The sequence below is a fragment of the Balaenoptera acutorostrata genome, chromosome 20, assembly GCF_949987535.1.
Source record: "Balaenoptera acutorostrata chromosome 20, mBalAcu1.1, whole genome shotgun sequence".
Taxonomy (NCBI): domain Eukaryota; kingdom Metazoa; phylum Chordata; class Mammalia; order Artiodactyla; family Balaenopteridae; genus Balaenoptera; species Balaenoptera acutorostrata.
The window spans coordinates 43580741-43603535 of record NC_080083.1 but is presented as its reverse complement, the minus strand read 5'-3'; the positions used below and the strand labels follow the sequence as shown (position 1 = coordinate 43603535).

The window sequence follows — 22795 nt, the reverse complement described above, 5'->3', positions numbered from 1 at the left end:
TCACAAAGCACCGAGCTGATCTCCCTGTGCTATGCGGCTGCTTCCCACTAGCTATCTATTTTACATTTGGTAGTGTATATATGTCCATGCCACTCTCTCACTTCATCCCAGCTTACCCTTCACCCTCCCCATGTCCTCAAGTCCATTCTCTATGTCTGCGTCTTTATTCCTGTCCTGCTCCTAGGTTCTTCAGAACCTTTTTTTTTTTTTTTAAGATTCCATATATATGTGTTAGCATACGGTATTTGTTTTTCTCTTTCTGACTTACTTCACTCTGTATGACAGTCTATAGGTCCATCCACCTCACCTCACTACAAATAACTCAATTTCGTTTCCTTTTATGGCTGAGTAATATTCCATTGTATATATGTGCCACATCTTCTTTATCCATTCACCTGTCGATGGACACTTAGGTTGCTTCCATTTCCTGGCTATTGTAAATAGTGCTGCAATGAACATTGTGGTACAAGTCTCTTTTTAAATTATGGTTCTCTCTGGGTATATGCCCAGTAGTGGGATTGCTGGGTCATATGGTAGTTCTATTTTTAGTTTTTAAGGAGCCTCCATACTGTTCTCTATAGTGGCTGTATCAATCTACATTCCCACCAACAGTGCAAGAGGGTTCCCTTTTCTCCACACCCTCTCCAGCATTTATTGTTTGTAGATTTTTTGATAATGGCCATTCTGACCAGTGTGAGGTGATACCTCATTATAGCTTTGATTTGCATTTCTCTAATGATTAGTGATGTTGAGCATCCTTTCATGTGTTTGTTGGCAATCTGTATATCTTCCTTGGAGAAATGTCTATTTAGGTCTTCTGCCCATTTTTGGATTGGGTTGTTTGTTTTTTTGATATTGAGCTGCATGAGCTGCTTGTAAATTTTGGAGATTAATCCTTTGTCAGTTGCTTCATTTGTAAATATTTTCTCCCATTCTGAGGGTTGTCTTTTCCTCTTATTTATGGTTTCCTTTGCTGTGCAAAAGCTTTTAAGTTTCATTAGGTCCCATTTGTTTATTTTTGTTTTTATTTCCATTTCTTTAGGAGGTGGGTCAAAAAGGATCTTGCTGTGATTTATGTCATAGAGTGTTCTGCCTATGTTTTCCTCTAAGAGTTTGATAGTGCCTGACCTTACATTTAGGTCTTTAATCCATTTTGAGTTTATTTTTGTGTATGGTGTTAAGGAGTGTTCTAATTTCATTCTTTTACGTGTAGCTGTCCAGTTTTCCCAGCACCACTTATTGAAGAGGCTGTCTTTTCTCCATTGTATATTCTTGCCTCCTTTATCAAAGATAAGGTGACCATATGTGCGTGGGTTTATCTCTGGGCTTTCTATCCTGTTCCATTGATCTATATTTCTGTTTTTGTGCCAGTACCATAGTGTCTTGTTTACTGTAGCTTTGTAGTATAGTCTGAAGTCAGGGAGCCTGATTCCTCCAGCTCTGTTTTTCTTTTTCAAGATTGCTTTGGCTATTCGGACTCTTTAGTGTCTCCATACAAATTTTAAGATATTTTGTTCTAGTTCTGTAAAAAATGCCGTTGGTAATGTGATAGGGATTGCATTGAATTTGTAGATTGCTTTGGGTAGTATAGTCATTTTCACAATGTTGATTCTTCCAATCCAAGAACATGGACTATCTCTCCATCTGTTTGTATCATCTTTAATTTCTTTCATCAGTGTCTTATAGTTTTCTGCATACAGGTCTTCTGCCTCCTTAGGTAGGTTTATTCCTAGGTATTTTGTTCTTTTTGTTGCAATGGTAAATGGGAGTGTTTCCTTAATTTCTCTTTCAGATTTTTCATCATTAGTGTATAGGAATGCAAGAGATTTCTGTGCATTAATTTTGTATCCTGCTACTCTACCAAATTCATTGATTAGCTCTAGTAGCTTTCTGGTGGCATCTCTAGGATTATCTATGTATAGTATCATGTCATCTGCAAACAGTGACAGTTTTACTTCTTCTTTTCCAATTTGTATCCCTTTTATTTGCTTTTCTTCTTTGATTGCTGTGGCTAGAACTTCCAAAACTATGCTGAATCATAGTGGCAAGAGTGGACATCCTGGTCTTCTTCCTGATCTTAGAGGAAATGCTTTCAGTTTCTCACCATTGAGAATGATGTTTACTGTGGGTTTGTTGTATATGGCCTTTATATGTTGAGTTAGGATCCCTCTATGTCCACTCTCTGGAGAGTTTTTATCATAAATGGGTGTTGAATTTTGTCAAAAGCTTTTTCTGCATCTATTGAGATGATCATATGGTTTTTATTCTTCAAGTTGTTAATATGGTGTATCACACGGATTGATTTGTGTATATCGAAGAATCCTTGCATCCCTGGGATAAATCCCACTTGATCATGGTGGATGATCTTTTTAATGCATTGTTGGATTCTATTTACTGGTATTTTGTTGAGGATTTTTGCATCTATATTCATCAGTGATATTGGTCTGTCGTTTCCTTTTGTTGCAGTATCTTTGTCTGGTATTGGTATCAGGGTGATGGTAGCCTCATAGAATGACTTTGGGAGTGTTCTTTCCTCAACAATTGTTTGGAAGAGTTTGAGAAGGATGGGTGTTAGCTCTTCTCTAAATATTTGATAGAATTCACCTGTGAAGCCATCTGGTCCTGGACTTTTGTTTGTTGGAAGATTTTTAGTCACAGTTTCAATTGCATTACTTGTGATTGGTCTGTTCATATTTTCTATTTCTTCCTGGTTCAGTCTTGGAAGGTTATACCTTTCTAAGAATTTGTCCATTTCTTCCCCGTTGTCCATTTTATTGGCATAGAGTTGCTTGTAGTAGTCTCTTAGGATGCTTTGTATTTCTGCCATGTCTGTTGTAACTTCTCCTTTTTCACTTCTAATTTTATTGATTTGAGTCCTCTCCCTCTTTTTCTTGATGAGTCTGGCTAATGGTTTATCAATTTTGTTTATCTTCTCAAAGAACCAGCTTCTAGTTTTACTGATCTTTGCTATTGTTTTCTTTGTTTCTATTTCATTTATTTCTGCTCTGATCTTTATGATTTCTTTCCTTCTACTAACTGGGTTTTGTGTGTTCTACTTTCTCTAGTTCCTATAGGTGTAAGGTTAGACTGTTTATTTGAGATTTTTCTTGTTTTTTGAGGTAGGCTTGTATTGCTATAAACTTCCCTCTTAAAACTGCTTTTGCTGCATCCCATATGTTTTGGATCATCGTGTTTTCATTGTCATTTGTCTCTAGGTATTTTTTGATTCCCTCTTTGGTTTCTTCAGTGATCTTTTGGTTATTTAGTAATGTATTGTTTAGGCTCCATGTGTTTGTGTTTTTTATGGTTTTTCCCTGTAATTCATTTCTAATCTCATAGTGTTGTGGTTGGAAAACATGCTTAATATGATTTCAATTTTCTTAAATTTACCGAAGCTTGATTTGTGACCCAAGATATGATCTATCCTGGAGAATGTTCTGTGTGCACTTGAGAAGAAAGTGTAATCTGCTGTTTTTGGATGGAATGTCCTATAAATATCAATTAAATCTATCTGCCATATTGTGTCATTTAAAGCTTGTGTTTCCTTATTAATTTTCTCTCTGGATGACCTGTCCATTGGTGCAAGTGAAGTGTTAAAGTCCCCCACTATTATTGTGTTACTGTCGATTTCCTCTTCTATAGCTGTTAGCAGTTGCCTTATGTATTGAGGTGCTTCTATGTTGGGTGCATATATATTTATAATTGTTATATCTTCCTCTTGGATTGATCCCTTGATCATTATGTAGTGTCCTTTCTTGTCTCTTGTAACATTCTTTATTTTAAAGTCTCTTTTATCTGATATGAGTATTGCTACTCCAGCTTTCTTTTGATTTCCATTTGCATGAGATATCTTTTTCCATTCCCTCACTTTCAGTCTGTATGTGTCCCTAGGTCTGAAGTGGGTGTCTTGTAGAAAGCATATATATGTGTCTTGTTTTTGTATCCATTCAGTGAGCCTTTGTCTTTTGGTTGGAGCATTTAATCCATTCCCATTTAAGGTAGTTATCAATATGTATGTTCCTATTACCATATTCTTAATTGTTATGGGTTTGTTTTTTTTTGTTTGTTTGTTTTGTTTTAAATTTATTTATTTATTTATTTATTTTTGGCTGTGTTGAGTCTTTCGTTTCTGTGCGCGGGCTTTCTCTATTTGCGGCGAGCAGGGGCCACTCTTCATCGCGGTGCGCGGGCCTCTCACTGTCCCGGCCTCTCTTGTTGCAGAGCACAGGCTCCAGACGCGCAGACTCAGTAGTTGTGGCACACGGGCCTAGTTGCTCCGCGGCATGTGGGATCTTCCCAGACCAGGGCTCGAACCCGTGTCGCCTGCATCGGCAGGCAGACTTTCAACCACTGCGCCACCAGGGAAGCCCTATGGGTTTGTTTTTGTAGGTCCTTTTCTTCTCTTGTGTTTCCCACTTAGAGTAGCTCCTTTAGCATTTGTTGTAGAGCTGGTTTGGTGGTGCTGAATTCTCTTAGCTTTTGCTTGTCTGTAAAGCTTTTGATTTCTCCGTCAAATCTAAATGAGATCCTTGCCGGGTAGAGTAATCTTGGTTGTAGTTTCTTCCCTTTCATCACTTTAAATATGTCATGCCACTCCCTTCTGGCTTGTAGAGTTTCTGCTGAGAAATCAGTTGTTAACCTTATGGGAGTTCCCTTGTATATTATTTGTCATTTTCCCCTTGTTGCTTTCAATAATTTTTGTCTTTAATTTTTGTCAGTTTGATTACTATGTGTCTCGGCATGTTTCTCCTTGGGTTTATCCTGTATGGGACTCTGTGCTTCCTGGATTTGGGTGGCTATTTCCTTTCCCATGATAGGAATGTTTTCAACTATAATCTCTTCAAATATTTTCTCGGGCCCTTTCTCTCTCTCTTCTCCTTCTGGGACCCCTATAATGCAAATGTTGTTGTGTTTAATGTTGTCCCAGAGGTCTCTTAGGCTGTCTTCATTTCTTTTCATTCTTTTTTCTTTATTCTGTTCTGCAGCAGTGAATTCCACCATTCTGTCTTCCAGGTCACTTATCCATTCTTCTGCCTCAGTTATTCTGCTATTGATTCCTTCTACTGTATTTTTCATTTCAGTTTTGTATTGTTCATCTCTGTTTGTTTGTTCTTTAATTCTTCTAGGTCTTCGTTAAACATTTCTTGCATCTTCTCTATCTTTGCCTCCATTCTTTTTCCGAGGTCCTGGATCATCTTCACTATCATTATTCTGAATTCTTTTTCTGGAAGGTTACCTATCTGCACTTTAATTGTTTTTTGGGAGTTTTATCTTGTTCCTTCATCTGGTACATAGCCCTCTGCCTTTTCATCTTGTCTATCTTTCTGTGAATGTGGTTTTTGTTCCACAGGCTGCAGGATTGTAGTTCTTCTTGCTTCTGCTGTCTGCCCTCTGTCTGCCCTCTGGTGGATGAGGCTATCTAAGAGGCTTGTGCAAGTTTCCTGATGGGAGGGACTGGTGGTGGGTAGAGCTGGCTTTTGCTCTGGTAAGGAGAGCTCAGTAAAACTTTAATCCCCTTGTCTGCTGATGGGTGGGGCTGGGTTCCCTCCCTGTTGGTTGTTTGACCTGAGGCGACCCAACACTGGAGCCTACCAGGGCTCTTTGGTGGGGCTAATGGCAGACTCTGGGAGGGCTCACGCCAAGGAGTACTTCCCAGAACTTCTGCTGCCAGTGTCCTTGTCCTCTTGGTGAGACACAGCCACCCCCCGCCTCTGCGGGAGACCCTCCAACACCAGCAGGTAGGCCTGGTTCAGTCCTATGGGGTCACTGCTCCTTCCGCTGGGTCCCGACGCACACACTACTTTGTGTGTGCCCTCCAAGAGTGGAGTCTCTGTTTCCCCCAGTCCTGTTGAAGTCCTGCAATCAAATCCCACTAGCCTTCAAAGTCTGATTCTCTAGGAATTCCTCCTCCCATTGCTGGACCCCTGGGTTAGGAAGCCTGACGTGGGGCTCAGAACCTTCACTCCAGTGGGTAGACTTCTGTGGTATAAGTTTTCTCCAGTTTGTGAGTCACCCACCCAGCAGTTATGAGATTTGATTCTATTGTGATTGCGCCCCCCCCACCATCTCATTGTGGCTTCTCCTTTGTCTCTGGATGTGGGGTATCCTCCTTGGTGAGTTCCAGTGTCTTCCTGTCAGTGACTACTCAGCAGTTAGTTGTGATTCTGGTGCTCTCGCAAGAGGGAGTGAGAGCACATCCTTCTACTTCACCATCTTAATCTCTCAGGTTTTGTTATTTTAATGGCTTAAATATAAGACTGCTTTTACAGACTACTGATATCTAGCTCCAAGTGAAAATAGTGAATCATAAGGAAGTTCCAATTCTGTTGTGGCTGATGGATTCTCAAATGGCAGAAGGGAGTGTTGACAAAGAAGAGGGACTCGTTTCAGCCCTCACACTTGGCTTTCTTGCAGGCTGGAAGAGAATCATCATCTACTTGTGATGTCCGAGATTTCTTCGCTGTGGAAATAATTCCAAAAGCAGTTTTTCTAGTTTTTCCCTCCATACAGAAGTACCGCTTGGCAGTTGGTGGACACTGCAGCCTTGGTGTCACTTTCCGACAGCCCAAACAGCAACCCTAAGTTTGCCACATCGTATAGACCTCTCATTTCTAAAGACCTTTCAGCAGCACTAGATATAATTACATTCTTTCCTTTGCAGACCTGCATCAAATTGAGGGCGTTGGAAATTGTGTACCTTCTCATTGTGGAGTCTTTGATAGCAGGGCTATAGACAAGTTTAAAGCCCACACCTCAAGTCAACTGCTGCTTTAATAGGGGGTTGTTTGAAGTAAAATTGTAGCTTCTTTGTTACAGTTATGCAGACTAAATCCACATCTAAATGTGTACAAGCAATATGAAAAAGTTTTTATGTCTTCAAAAAACTGCAACGATATCATACAGCCGGACTCTTGCAGAAGTTGCTCTCAAAACATTGCAGTGAGATGGATCTGAAACAATAATTGTCAGTCTAGTTAAAATCTTAATTGGTTTTGATTTTCCCTGTACTATTGGCAAAGTTGTAAAGAGTTCAGAAACAGCTACTGGTTTTTCAGTTTCCTGTTTCCTTTCCCTAAATTCAACAACATGATTGATGGCAACAACTGAATAGCCCAGGTGAGGGGCATTCTCCACGAGCCGGTGCAGCACCTTCGGGTTGCAACCCTCCCACAGGTCCAAATCCGCAAACGCCGCCATGCCTACAGAGCTTAATGTTGAATCAGACATTTCATAAAGGCAACAATTCTAACTTTGAAAGAAGCCGTGATGCTCTGACTGATTTAACTCTTTTAGTTGAAATTTATTTTTATTTTTAAACTTTTATTTATGTATTTATTTATGGCTGTGTTGGGTCTTTGTTGCTGTGCGTGGGCTTTCTCTAGTTGTTGCGAGCAGGGGCTACCCTTTGTTGCAGTGTGCTGGCTTCTCATTGTGGTGGTTTCTCTTGTTGTGGAGCATGGGCTCTAGGCATGCGGGCTTCAGTAGTTGTGGCTCGCGGGTTCTAGAGTGCAGGCTCAGTAGCTGTGCCGCACGGGCTTAGTTGCTCTGCAGCATGTGGGATCTTCCCGGACCAGGGCTCGAACCTGTGTCCCATGCATTGGCAGGTGGATTCTTAACCACTGCACCACCAGGGAAGCCCAAATTTTATTTTTATTTTTGATGGAGACTTGAACAAGAAAAAGGAATAGAAAGAAACGAAATGGTTGAAAAATGAAGTGAATGAAATGACCTGGCATTAGTTAGCCCTGGGAAGTGTATAGTGAGAGGAAAATCAGTTGATCCTCACTTTATTTCTGTAAATAGAGAGAGTGTCTTGTCATAAGGGCTCCCCTGGGACAGGAAGTTGTTTCTCTCTTGCTTCAAAGTGGCAAGCAGGGCTGTGTGTCCTTCATTCAGAACTTCTTGAGAATCTATTACAATAAGTCTGATGATGTGAAAGACAATGGGGCTCAGAGATGACCGAGACACTCCATGATGCCAAGGAGGCTGTAGCCTAGTTGGAGAAGCTGATTAATGTCAGTAATTATAAATCAGTCAGTGTAAGTGTTAATGAAAAGTTCAGGATATAGAGGAGAGATTCCCAAGTACAACTGGATGAAAGGGAGTTATTAGATGTTACCTGGCGGTGGCCACATGCCAGTGCAGTGCCCAACCAGCCAGGCAACCTGAAGGGACGTGGGGGACAGCCAGTGCATCCTGAGAATGCAGTAATGAATGACTTGTGGGCAAGTCACATACTATAAAGCTGAGAATTAATTCATTTATTCCACAAATATTTATTCAGTGCCTACTACGAGTGTGACATTGTTTTAGGTCGTAAGGATACTTCAGCGAGCAAAACAGACACAAATTTCTGTCTATGGAGCTTCATTCTAGCTAGAATTGTATCTAGAGGGATTGTATTGTATCAATCAATTGTATTGATACATCCAATTGTATCATTGCATCTAGAGGGATATAGACAAGAGCCATATAAGTAAATTATAAGATAATGTGATATAATTCTACTAGGAAGGTGAAGAAGTGGGGACTGGGGGTCTCGGGTTGTATAAGAATCCTGTATCATCTTCCACAATAGGAATTTGGGTCTTTAATATCTTAAGTTGCATAATCAAGAAATAGCAATACAAGCATGTTCTTTAGAAATGTACAGGTTAATACCAGAAATCGTTAAATGATTTTGGAGAGGAAGATTCAGGAGTAGGGAGACCAGGGACTGCTATTGTTTAGTATGAGTCTTGTAGGATATTTGATGTTCTACACATTCATTCATTCATTCACTCATTCATTCATTCATTTATTCACAATATTTATAAATACTTTAAGTGTGTGCCAGACCTTGTTGTAGGCACTGGGGATACAGCAGTAAACCCCACCCCCCCATCAAAAAAAAAAACAGAAAAAAAAAAACCCCTAAGTTTCTGCCCTCATGGAAGTTAAATTCAGAGGAGGGGGCCAGAGGTGAAGAGAGCATATCAGAGGATGATCCATGCTATGGAGACAAATGAAGGGGCCTGTATTTAGGGTTGGTGTTGGGGACAGTGCATTTGTGTATAGAGTAATTAGGACTGGCTTCACTGGAAGTGATAGTTGAATAGGGTGAGGGACCTTCCAAGTGCAAAGGTCCAGAGGTGTGAGACTGGGTGGAGCAGCGGGTGACCCAGAGCTGGTGCTGAAGGATGGAAGGGAGAGTGGTAGGAAAGGAAGTCAGAGGTAAATGGCGATGCAGTGCAGACGGCTTTGTCTTGCAAAAACTCTGGCTTTTACTCTGTGTAATATGGGAAGCATTGAACTTTCTAGAGTGATCCCCTATATAGTTAAAAAGAGATTTATAGACTACACATTATAAATACTGATTTTATTTTTTTCCCAATTCTTTTTTTTATTGAAGTATATTTGATTTACAATGTTGTGTTAATTTCTGCTGTACAGCAAAGTGATTCAGTTATACATTCTTTTTTAAAATATTCTTTTCCATTATGGTTTATCATAGGATATTGACTATAGTTCCCTGTCCTATACAGTAGGACCTTGTTGTTTATCCATTCTGTATATAATGGCTTACATCTGTTAACCCCAACTTCCCACTCCATCCCCCCCAACCACCTCCCCCTTGGTAAATACTGACTTTAAATTAACAGAATAGATAATATACTACACTTTCAAATGTATATTTTTCTTTATAATCATTATTTGAGAGGGGGAAAGCAGGATCAGTGGTAACACACAGAGACACGCACAGTTTTGAATGCAAAGAAATTAAAATAAAAGCTAAAGAACAAATTAGTAATGATTCATAGTGAGATCCTTAACATCTCCTAAATGGGGTCAGGAGCTTAGACTCTGGAAACCCAGGCAGAGCCTGAGCAATTGGAATTTCTTTTTTTTTTTTTTAAATTATTTATTTATTTATTTATGGCTGTGTTGGGTCTTCATTTCTGTGCGAGGGCTTTCTCTAGTTGCGGCAAGTGAGGGCCACTCTTCATCGCGGTGCGTGGGCCTCTCACTATCGCGGCCTCTCTTGTTGCGGAGCACAGGCTCCAGACGCTCAGGCTCAGTAATTGTGGCTCATGGGCCCAGTTGCTCCGCAGCATGTGGGATCTTCCCAGACCAGGACTTGAACCCGTGTCCCCTGCATTGGCAGGCAGATTCTCAACCACTGCACCACCAGGGAAGCCCCTGGAATTTCTTTTCATTCATGCATCCACCCAGTCCATCTATCCTTCCATCTGCCCCTCTGGTCACTAGAAATTATGAGAGCTTAGTGTCATCCAGGTACAAATATGAGTAAGCCTCTTCTCCCCTTGAGGATTCACAGTCTAGGCAGAGAGGCTAGCTTACGGCTTGCAGGTGGATGTACATGGAAGCATCTGGCGAAAGTGGAAAATAGGTGGAGACTGGAACACACAATAGAATACTGTGCAACAGATGCCATCTGGCAGAGATGGTATTCTCATCACAACAGAGTGGTACTTGGTACAGGAGCAACTTTCACACTCCCTAGAAAAATGCCTTTCAAGGCTATTCACAGCCTTTGCCTTTATTCCATGATCACCAAACAATTTTCTGATATCTAGTTTAGTTTGTTGGCACATTGATCATGAGACAAAGGTGCAACAGATAATGGGAAAGCACCAACACCAACACTACTTCCACTGAAAATGAATAAGTTCAGATTCAATGGAGAAATCAAAAGCTTTACAGATGAGCAAAAGCTAAGAGAATTCAATGCCACCAAACCAGCTCTACAACAAATGCTAAAGGAACTTCTCTAAGTGGGAAACACAAGAGAAGAAAAGGACCTACAAAAACAAACCCAAAGTAATTAAGAAAATGGTAATAGGAACATACATATCGATAATTACCTTAAACGTGAATGGATTAAATGCTCCAACCAAAAAGGCACAGCCTCACTGAATGGATACAAAAACAAGACCCATATATATGCTGTCTACAAGAGACCCACTTCAGACCTAGGGACACATACAGACTGAAAGTGAGGGAATGGAAAAAGATATTCCATGCAAATGGAAATCAAAAGAAAGTTGGAGTAGCAATACTCATATCAGATAAAAGAGACTTTAAAATAAAGAATGTTACAAGAGACAAGGAAGGACACTACATAATGATCAAGGGATCAATCCAAGAAGATATAACAATTATAAATATATATGCACCCAACATAGGAGCACCTCAATACATAAGGCAACAGCTAACAGCTATAAAAGAGGAAATCGACAGTAACACAAAATAGTGGGGGACTTTATAACACTTCACTTACACCAATGGACAGATCATCCAAACAGAAAATATCCAAACAGAAAATTAATAAGGAAACACAAGCTTTAAATGACACAATATGGCAGATAGATTTAATTGATATTTACAGGACATTCCATACAAAAACATAAGATTACACTTTCTTCTCAAGTGTGCATGGAACATTCTTCAGGATAGATCACATCTTGGGTCACAAATCAAGCCTCAGTAAATTTAAGAAAATTGAAATCATGTCAAGCATCTTTTCTGACCACAATGCTGTGAGACTAGATATCAATTACAGGGAAAAAAACGTAAAAAACACAAACACATGGAGACTAAACAATACGTTACTAAATAACCAAGAGATCACTGAAGAAATCAAAGAGGAAATCTAAAAATACCTAGAGACAAATGACAATGAAAACACGATGATCCAAAACATATGGGATGCAGCAAAAGCAGTTTTAAGAGGGAAGTTTATGGCAATACAAGCCTACCTCAAAAAACAAGAAAAATCTCAAGTAAATAGTCTAACCGTACACCTAAAGGAATTAGAGAAAGAAGAATAAACAAAACCCAAAGTTAGTAGAAGGAAAGAAATCATGAAGATCAGAGCAGAAATAAATGAAATAGAAACAAAGAAAACAATAGCAAAGATCAATAAAACTAAAAGCTGGTTCTTTGAGAAGATAAACAAAATTGATAAACCATTAGCCAGACTCATCAAGAAAAAGAGGGAGAGGACTCAAATCAATAAAATTAGAAGTGAAAAAGGAGAAGTTACAACAGACATGGCAGAAATACAAAGCATCCTAAGAGACTACTACAAGCAACTCTATGCCAATAAAATGGACAACGGGGAAGAAATGGACAAATTCTTAGAAAGGTATAACCTTCCAAGACTGAACCAGGAAGAAACAGAAAATATGAACAGACCAATCACAAGTAATGCAATTGAAACTGTGACTAAAAATCTTCCAACAAACAAAAGTCCAGGACCAGATGGCTTCACAGGTGAATTCTATCAGACATTTAGAGAAGAGCTAACACCCATCCTTCTCAAACTCTTCCAAAAAATTGCAGAGGAAGGACCACTCCCCAACTCATTCTATGAGGCCACCATCACCCTGATACCAAAACCAGACAAAGATACTACAAAAAAAGAAAATTACACACCAATATCACTGATGAATATAGATGCAAAAATCCTCAACAAAATACTAGCAAACAGAATCCAACAACACATTAAAAGGATCATACACCATGATCAAGTGGGATTTATCCCAGAGATGCAAGGATTCTTCAGTACACACAAAACAATCAATGTGATACACCAAATTAACAAATTAAGGAATAAAAACCATATGATCATCTCAATAGATGCAGAAAAAGCTTTTGACAAAATTCAACACCATTTATGATAAAAACTCTCCAGAAAATGGGCATAGAGGAAATCTACCTCAACATAATAAAAGGCCACATATGACAAACCCACAGCAAACATCATACTCAATGATGAAAAACTGAAAGCATTTCCTCTAAGATCAGGAACAAGACAAGGATGTCCACTCTTGCCACTATTATTCAACATAGTTTTGGAAGTCCTAGCCATGGCAATCAGAGAAGAAAAAGAAATAAAAGGCATACAAATTCAGAAAGAAGAAGTAAAACTGTCACTGTTTGCAGATGACATGATAGTATACATAGAGAAACCTAAAGATCCACCAGGAAACTACTAGAGATAATCAATGAATCTGGTAAAGTTGCAGGATACAAAATTAATGCACAGAAATCTCTTGCATTCCTATACACTAATGATGAAAAATCAGAAAGAGAAATTAAGGTAACACTCCCATTTACCACTGCAACAAAAAGAATAAAATACCTAGGAATAAACCTACCTAAGGAGGCAGAAAACCTGTATGCAGAAAACTATAAGACACTGATGAAAGAAATTAAAGATGATACAAACAGATGGAGAGGTATTCCATGTTCTTGGATTGGAAGAATCAACATTGTGAAAATAACTATACTACCCAAAGCAATCTACAGATTCAATGCAATCCCTATCAAATTACCAATGGCATTTTTTACAGAACTAGAACAAAAAATCTTAAAATTTGTATGGAGACACAAAAGAACCTGAATAGCCAAAGTGGTCTTGAGGGAATAAAACGGAGCTGGAGGAATCAGACTCTCTGAATTCAGACTATACTACAAAGCTACAGTAATGAAGACAATATAGTACTGGCACAAAAACAGAAATATAGATTAATGGAACAGGATAGAAAGCCCAGAGATAAACCCACGCACCTATGGTCAACTAATCTATGACAAAGGAGGCAAGGATATACAATGGAGAAAAGACAGCCTCTTCAATAAGTGGTGCTGGGAAAACTGGACAGCTACATGTAAAAGAATGAAATTAGAACACTCCCTAACACCATACAGAAAGATAAACTCGAAATGGATTAGAGACCTAAATGTAAGACTGGACACTATAAAATTTGTAGAGGAAAACATAGGAAGAACACTCTGACATAAATAACAAGATCTTTTGTGATCCACCTCCTAGGGTAATGGAAATAAAAACAAAAATAAACAAATGGGACCTAATGAAACTTCAAAGCTTTTGCACAGCAAAGGAAACCATAAACAAGACGAAAAGACAACCCTCAGAATGGGAGAAAATATTTGCAAATGAATCAACGGACAAAGGTTTAATCTCCAATATATATAAACAGCTCATGAAGCTCCATATTGAAAAAACAAACAACCCAATCCAAAAATGGGCAGAAGATCTAAATAGACATTTCTCCAAAGAAGACATACAGATGGCCAAGAAGCACATGAAAAGCTGCTCTACATCACTAATTATTGGAGAAATGCAAATCAAAACTATAATGAGGTATCACCTCACACAAGTTAGAATGGGCATCATCAGAAAATGTACAAACAACAAATGCTGGAGAGGGTGTGGAGAAAAGGGAACCCTCTTGCACTGTTGGTGGGAATGTAAATGGATACAGCCACTATGGAGAACAGTATGGAGGTTCCTTAAAAAACCAAAAGTAGAATTACCATATGACCCAGAAATCCCACTACTGGGCATATATCCTGAGAAAACCATAATTCAAAAAGAGACATGGGGGCTTCCCTGGTTGTGCAGTGGTTGAGAATCCGCCTGCCAATGCAGGGGACATGGGTTTGAGCCCTGGTCTGGGAAGATGCCACATGCCATGGAGCAACTGGGCCCGTGAGCCACAACTACTGAGCCTGCGCGTCTGGAGCCTGTGCTCCGCAACAAGAGAGGCCGCGATAGTGAGAGGCCCGCGCACCACGATGGAGAGTGGCCCCCGCTCGCCACAACTAGAGAAAGCCCTTGCACAGAAACAAAGACCCAAGACAGCCAAAAATAAATAAATAAATAAATAAATTTATTTAAAAAGTTGATCATGGTATCAAAAAAAAAAAAAAAAAGAGACACATACCACAATGTTCATTGCAGCACTATTTACAATAGCCAGGTCATGGAAGCAACATAAATGCCCATCGACAGACGAATGGATAAAGAAGATGTGGTATGTATATGCAATGGAATATTACTCAGCCATAAAAGGGAGCGAAATTGGGTCAGGTGTAGAGACGTGGATGGATCTAGAGACTTTCATACAGAGTGAAGTAAGTCAGAAAGAGAAAAACAAATATTGTATATTAACGCATATAGGAACCTAGAAAAATGGTGCAGATGAACCAGTTTTCAGGGCAGAAATAGAGACACAGATGTAGACAGCAAACATATGGACACCAAGGGGGGAAAGTGGTGGGTGGGGGGTGGTGGTGGTGTGATGAATTTGGAGATTGGGATTGCTATATATACACTAAGAGTATAAATGGATAAGTAATAAGAACCTCCTGTATAAAAAAATAAATAAAATTCTTTAAAAAAAGAAGAAAAAAAAGGAAATGCATAGGAATTGTTACCGAACTAAACTTGCGTCCGTTTGCCCATGGGCAGTAAAGCCAATCTATTGACCATGGGTTGTGGTGAAGGAAAGTGCAGGCGCCAAGCAAGGAGTCTAGGCTGCTAGTGCTCAAAAGACCCGAGTTCCCTGATGGCTTTCAGGGAAAGGTTTTTAAAGACAAGGTGAGGGAGAGGGTTGTGGGGTGAGTGTTCAGCTCATGGCCATTCTTCTGATTGGTTGGTGGTGGGGTACACAGGAATCAACATCATCAACCTTCTGGTTCCAACTGGTCTGGGATCTGTTTTTTGTGGTCAACATGCAGTTAACTTCTTCCACCCGGTGAGGGTTTCAGTATCTGCAAAACAGATCAAGGATATGGCTCAGAATATTATCTATAGCCCCTGAGGAGGAACTAAAGGTCCTTGACTTTAATGGCTAAAGTATTATTTTGTCTTGCTTGCTTTCCTTTGTTTCTGTGTTTTCTCACTCTCTGGTTAAATTTATTCTCTGGAACTTGGGAAAGGCCTCAGAGGCTAACATTTTTCTACAAACAAGAGGTAGGTGGAGGACATGGGGGAATCGGTCCCAGGAAGGCCCCGTAGGGTCCTGCTTGGTTACAGGACCTCTTGTTAATGGGGTTTATATGACTCCATTCCCTTAACTCCTATCAACCTTGAGCAGACCGATAAAGTCAAATTTCTGAACCTTGGAGTTTTAGGACTTTGCCAACAAATGTGTTGAATGAGTAAGCCTATAAAGTGCAGTGACTCTGGAAAGCTCATCCGGAAATATTATCTCCTTCATATCTGCTGTAAATACAAGGGTACACCTACAGCCACAAGTGTGTAACACTGACAGCCGCATAAGGAAACACAGCACAATAATACCCAGTATTGGGTCCCACGAAATGGGCTATCTTAAGAAGGGGCTAAAATATCCCAAACTTCAGTACAGGGCTATGAAGGGATCTTAGATGAGGTCTGGATACAGTGTCTAACATAGCAAGTACACAGTTGATGGTTAATAAGTGAATGAATGAGTATGAGGGGTCCAATTTATCTGTTTTAAAGAGCAAGAAATTTCTTTGTATTTTTCTTAAAAATCCTTCCTGTTTTTATGGTGTCTACTGACAATTAAAATGTATTTTACTATGTTCCTTTCGCTACACAAGGAACTTGATTGCATGTTTCTGTAGGTAAATGAACATGAAAGAATCATTTCACGTCAGCTTCGTCCTGGGAAAGAACACAGGACAAGGAGTCAAAATTCGCAGGGTTTTATTCTCCGTGTTACTGTGACCAAGTTTCTTTACCTTTCAGGAAATAATATCATGGCAGATAAAATGAATCATTTGGGCTCTTAAGTCTTAAGATCCCATTTTATGGCTTTGGAAGAAGTACCGTATTTATTTACCTCTTGCTCACTCTGCTGGATGACTGGCTTTCTGCTTTGCTCTTACAGTGAATATACTGTGTAGCTGTAGGATTTTTTCTCTTTTTGTAGTTAAAAATCCCCAAGCTTATACTGAATTATAATTAGACTCAAGAGAAACCCTTTGACCCAGTGGTTCCCTTCCTTCAGATGCACCTTGGAATCCCCCGGGGGCTTGATGTTATAGGCTAAGGATATATTCAGGCTTTTACTGTGTTCAGTGTTCCTGTCCTGGAGAATGGCATTTGGCCACAGTTTCTTCAAATCCAAGTACTCAGAAGCCATGGTTCTTTGTGTTTTTAACCTGGGGACCATTGCCTTAAGCCATCATGGACACTTTAAGGAATGTATCAAAGTATTGGAACAGCTCAGGGTATGGGCACCCCTACTTTCTCCTGACTTGATCCTTCAAATAAGTCTGCTTGGAATTTGCCTTCAAGGTCCTGCTAAGTTCTAAGACTGTTGTGTGACAGAGTTGCTGTCCTACCCTTCTACTTTCATTGTTATTTTACTTCAAAGTCTTCCTATAACTCTTGCGGTTTTTGTGACTCTTGTAACTGACACTCCTGAAAAAGGAGCCCACAGGAGTGCTTATTATCTAGGACATTGTGGTCATGAAATCCATATTCACGTGGATTTTATTGCAAAACTCAGATGCCTTAACAAGTCTACATGTTAATTTGCTTAGTATTCAGATTTTAAAAATGTTTTAGCTTCCCAGATTCTCCCACTTCAAATAAGAACTCCCTGCCCTCGTAATACTTGGTCTGTGGCACTTGTCTGCATCTCTGCAAACCTCGACCACCCCTGGTCTCCATAGCATGGCCTCCCCTGCAGTCAGTGACAGTCAGTAGGGGTTTTACTTTACCTCTTAGCAAACAGAGAATGAGGCAATGTGAGATCATGATGTCAAAAATCTCCTTTTCCCTGAAACTCCTTTATTAGGATGCTTGCATTAAAAAGAAAAAAAAACCTAATTAAAAAATGTTTATGTATCACGTGGAGCAGAATTGCCTAAATGAGCAAAAATACTTTAAAATTCTAGCCTCTACTTTCATTGGTCAGAGGAATTCAGAGGCTGCCCTGGGGAAAATTGTGAGGCCAGAGGGTTTATGTCCTGCATCCCCAGCCTCCAGTCAAGAAGGGAAGACTGCCAGCTCCATACCTTCAGGCTGTCCTGTGTATCTTTGTCAATTGTCAATGAAGTCATTATATTCAGGCTGTTTGTGGGTCAAACAATTGGAATATCGGCAATTTCATAGGGTTCGACCTATTTTGCTTGTTGTTTAATTAATTAATTAATTAATTAGGCTGCGCCCGGTCTTTGCGGCATGCGGGATGTTTAGTTGCGGGCATGCGGGATCTTTTAGTTGCCGCACGTGGGATCTAGTTCCCTGACCAAGGATGGAACCCGGGCCCCCTGCATTGGGAGCGCAGTGTCTTAACCACTGGACCACCAGGGAAGTCCTTGGTTCGACTTATTTTGAACAAAACCCTTGGTCAGTATTCTATTTCAAATGAGGAAATAAGTTCTTTTGCTCATTGTTAAGGTAATTTGTGTCAATGAGCTGTTGTAGAAGGCTGCAGTTTAATTTTTATTTTTCGTGGGAAGAGAGTCTTACGGGAGAGAAGTGAAAACCTGGTGATTCCATTTTGGTGGTCGTTCTTTGCTACCGTACCTGTCATACAAATTACTGAGATTTCAAGTTGCTACCGTGCCTTGGGCGTGAACTGTGAAGGTTTGGTATTCTTTTACTCCCTCAGGAGGCTGTATGGATATTGATTTCAGTTCAACCCGAGAGCCCTGATCAGGAAAAAGAATATTGAGTTCAGACCTAAATTGCCGCTCTGGTCAGCAGGGGGAGCACTTGCCCTTCATATCTCATCACGGCTAAAGCGACCACTCCAGCGCGTCTAGGGAAACCCGTTTGTGAGTCACCATTACCACCCTTCCTACTCGGTTCAATTGGCACTTTGCAAAGACCAGCATTACTTCTCGGTGAGCAACAGCTGGCCAGTCACCTCGAAAAGCATTTGGCAAACTAGACAATTTTAAAAGTACAAAGCAAAATATATCCTGTATCTTATTTTTAATTTTTTGCCATAAGCGTGAATGACCCACAGGAAAAGCAGATTCTTTTCCGTCTTGTAGATTATTACACCAGCCTAAACTATCCAGGTGTTCTTTAAATTAGCCGCGTTTGTGTTTGGTTGTGTGCCAAAGAGTCCAAGGCCCTCTCAGCTGTAGGAAAGTTTTAATAGTCTGTCCCTTTTCCTGGCAGAGATGTTGGCATAGATGGGCCAGACCTTTCCTGCTGTAATTTCAACTTATTTTCCCCTGCTGTAATACCTATAGACGGGGTTGGCACTTTTTTTTTTTTTTTTTGCAAAGGCCAAATGGTAATTATTTTAGGATTTGTGGGCCAGAGAGACTCTGCTGTAACTACTCAGTTCTCCTGCTGTTGCCCAAAGTTGCAGACAACATGTAAGCGAGAGGGTGTGGCTGTGTTCTAATGAAACTTTATTTATAATTTGACCAACCTGTAGACATCTAAAATATTAAAAAGCCAGTTAATTTCTTACTTACATATCTGTTATTTTATGTTTCTTATAAACTCAAACTCTTTTATAGTTAACAGGAAAATAGTCAAATCGGAATGTCTATCTTGTTCCATTCCTATTTGGAATCGAAGCCTGGTCCCCCTTACAACATTTCTGACAAGCATCATTGCCCTCTGCTTGCAAAGCTCAGGCTTTCTGTTTTCCCTGCAAGCAAAGCAGTGGCCCCAAAGAGCTGAGAGGATGATAGAAGTCCACGGAAGTTTTTAAGTAGATAACACAGCAGTTTAGAAACCAGTGCTGCTGGAATTGTGAACTTTTAATCTTTTCATTCATCACATCATTTAATCCATATGTTAAAAGAAAGATGCCACAGTATAAAGCAACAGGCACTGACTGGCCTGAAATATCCCAGGAAAATCTGGTTTAAGATTTTTCTGGGTGTTGATCCAAGAACCTTTTTCTTTCTGCCTTTTGATCTGTTGAAAGATACACAAGCTACTTGGATGCCTTGAAGACATAGATGCCAGTATGGAAATACTTTCTGACAAGTTGTCTTGCAAAGGGAACCAGCACTTAGAGCATGGATAATTGTAAAGGCAGGAACTGGAACTTTTTTTTTTCTGCTGCCTGACCGCAAACCCATTTTTTTTTTTTTTAAGTATTTGTTTATTTATTTATTTATGGCTGTGTTGGGTCTTCGTTTCTGTGCGAGGGCTTTCTCTAGTTGTGGCAAGCGGGGGCCACTCTTCATCGCGGTGCGCGGGCCTCTCACTATCGCGGCCTCTCTTGTTGCGGAGCACAGGCTCCAGATGCGCAGGCTCAGTAATTGTGGCTCACGGGCTTAGCTGCTCCGCGGCACGTGGGATCTTCCCAGACCAGGGGTCGAACCCGTGTCCTCTGCATTGGCAGGCAGATTCTCAACCACTGCGCCACCAGGGAAGCCCCTCAAACCCATTTTTGTACTTGTTCTGTAAATGGATTTTGTCTCTTACAAGCCTGAGTGGGTTTAGGGGAAATCGAGGTAACACAATTGCTGCCTGCAGCTTTAATTCCTCTCTAGTGCCTCCTAACTTCCCCTCCCCCACTCCGCTTCTGATAAACAGAAGGTTACATGCTCCTGTCCCTGACCTCAAAGAAACGTTTAGCTGGAGCTGACCACAGAGGACAGGAAATGAGAAGTGACCAAGAGAAGGAGAACCTCTGGAGGTGCTTTTATATTGAGATGATTTTATGTAAATATGTAAATGTTAGAGGTTACTTGGAGGCACCAAAACAAAGCTGGTGGTGGGGAGAGCAGGAAGCAAATATCTTTGAGCCCCAAGCCTCCCCTGCTCTGGGACCCAAACAAGCACAGGGGTGCCTTCCAGACATCATTTGGATCCTTTAAGCGTAGCAGAGACCACATAGAAAGTTTTATTTCTAAAGGGTTATGGGAGAAGGTTCTGAATTCTCCCCCTTACACATTCCTGGTGGGGGGGAAAGTGAGGCAGATCTGATTCCAAGCACTACAAGGAAGATCCTGGAAGAGTGTATTTGTGTATCAAAGCCTTGAACTCCCAGCCCCAGACTCCCACTGTTCCCCCACTTCAGGTGTCTGTGTGTCCCTCTCACCAGCTTCCCAGCGTCTGGGCCCCTAGAAGGGTCTCAGGCTGTGGTTTTAACCCTGTGCCTGCTGTACAAATAGTTAGCGGACCTGTACTTGTCACTGCTGGGCTTTTTTCTTCCTTCTGCTTCCTGTGATGGGGGAGGGAACCGATTCTGGATATCTGCTCTTTGAAGGCAGCACTAGTGTGGTCTGACACAGAACCTGGTCCTGGTCACTCTGACCTCTGGTTGGCCCAGGGACAGTGTGGCTGGAGTGGAAGAGAGGAGACTTGAGAGCTGTCACATCCTCCCTTGGGCCATATTGGCGTCAGGGGCATCCACACGAGAGGTGGGGGCAGAGGAGGAAGATAGATGATGTCTTGTCTCCTGTAGAGAGGCCTCTTCCAGAACCTTCCAACCACCTAGCATTGTAGAGGGAAGAAGAAAGGACAGGGTGAGAAATGGAATCACTCATGTCCCTACAAAAAGGTCTCTTACCAGTGGTCCAGTCCCTTGTATATGCAGGAAAGATTAAAGATGCTGTCTCCTTCCCCAGAGCGGCCCATCCATAGGTGCGTTACCTCTCCCAACTCTTAGCACTGTAGCAAATGTTGTTCATAAACTTTTAGGTGACTATTGTCTTTGTGTGTATGTTAGACCTTCCTTTGAGAACCAAAAGTTAAATAAATTTAGATTTTCCATGGCTTCCCCAAACACTTGGATTAATGTTTTCTTGGAATGCCCTTATCTGGTTTGCCAGCTGATTATAATTTTCGGAGGACACTAATGACAACCCAGGCGTGATGTCTACAAAGCCCCACATTAAGGCAGCTTGCATCGCAAACCTGCCATTCAGGTAATGACTGCCACCCTCTGGAAAAACAGGCTGGGGCTTCATCGGGGAAGTCCATGTGGTAATGCCTGGATGCTTGGGAAGGGTGTGAGGCCAGCTGTAGGACTTGACTTGGTGGAACTGGGCAGAAGGGTCAGGGATGGCTTTATGAAGTTTTTGTTGAGTGTAAGAGAAAATTTCAAGAGGGTGGAAAGAGCTTTACTGAAGAGACATGCCTTCTTTTTTGTCTCTCAGCTCAAATTAATTTCCTTATCATGACACCAGCAAAGGTAATAATTATCATGACTATCTACCATGATTATGGGTGCCAGGAATTGCAGTGGGGCAAAGGGACTGTTTTATATATTTTAATTTCCTTCTCTGAAGTTCTGACTTCATGAACTTCCTTGTTTTGTCTTCCTCATAGTGACTGACTCCATAGTAGACATGTGCTGGGAGCGTCATCAATACTTCTTGACTCGTGCTTAATTCCAACTCATATGTGAATTTCTTGAAAACAGAGATAATATCAGTAACAATAATAAAAGCAACCAGGCCAAGCTGGGTTAGTTTAGTGTGGAATAGGGCATAATTTCACAGAGTTATTGTTGTTTTCCTTAAAACTTCAGACATTGTTTAGTTCTCTGAATGAAGAAATGATCCTTGAAGATAATTTAGGAAGAATTTTTTAAGTGGATATTCATATGTAAGTAGTGGCATACTTTTAGTGCTGTGTTCGCTAACGCAGTAGACAATGTTGGACGAGGCATTTTGCATCCTCTCCAATGAGTCTGGTTAGTGGTGAACTTTTCAGGTCTTGTGCTAATGCACTGAGGCCAGGAATAATTCGGGACAAAGTGATTGATCTCCTTAGTTTCCAGACTTTATTCTGTTTTCCACTCTTAACCAGAACCAAGAAACACCTTCTTTCAAGGCCTCACTTAGTCAGTGCCCCTGCAGGCTTCACTCGCTTTGTGAAAGACAGTGCTAATGGGATTCTAACGGTGCCATCTTTCCTGCTGTATTTTTCACCCAGTTCAATCTAAGTGAAACCTATTGAGACGGCTTATAGGTACTTAAATCTATTGAGACGGCTTATAGGTACTTAAATCTATTGAGACGGCTTATAGGTACTTAAATCTATTGAGACGGCTTATAG

General features: G+C 40.7%; 1 pseudogene; it reads right to left on the bottom strand.

Moving 5' to 3' along the window:
- Positions 1-6386: 6386 nt before the first annotated feature.
- LOC103013897 (ribonuclease P protein subunit p30-like) lies at positions 6387-7197 on the bottom strand (annotated as a pseudogene).
- Between the last annotated feature and the right edge of the window lie 15598 nt (positions 7198-22795).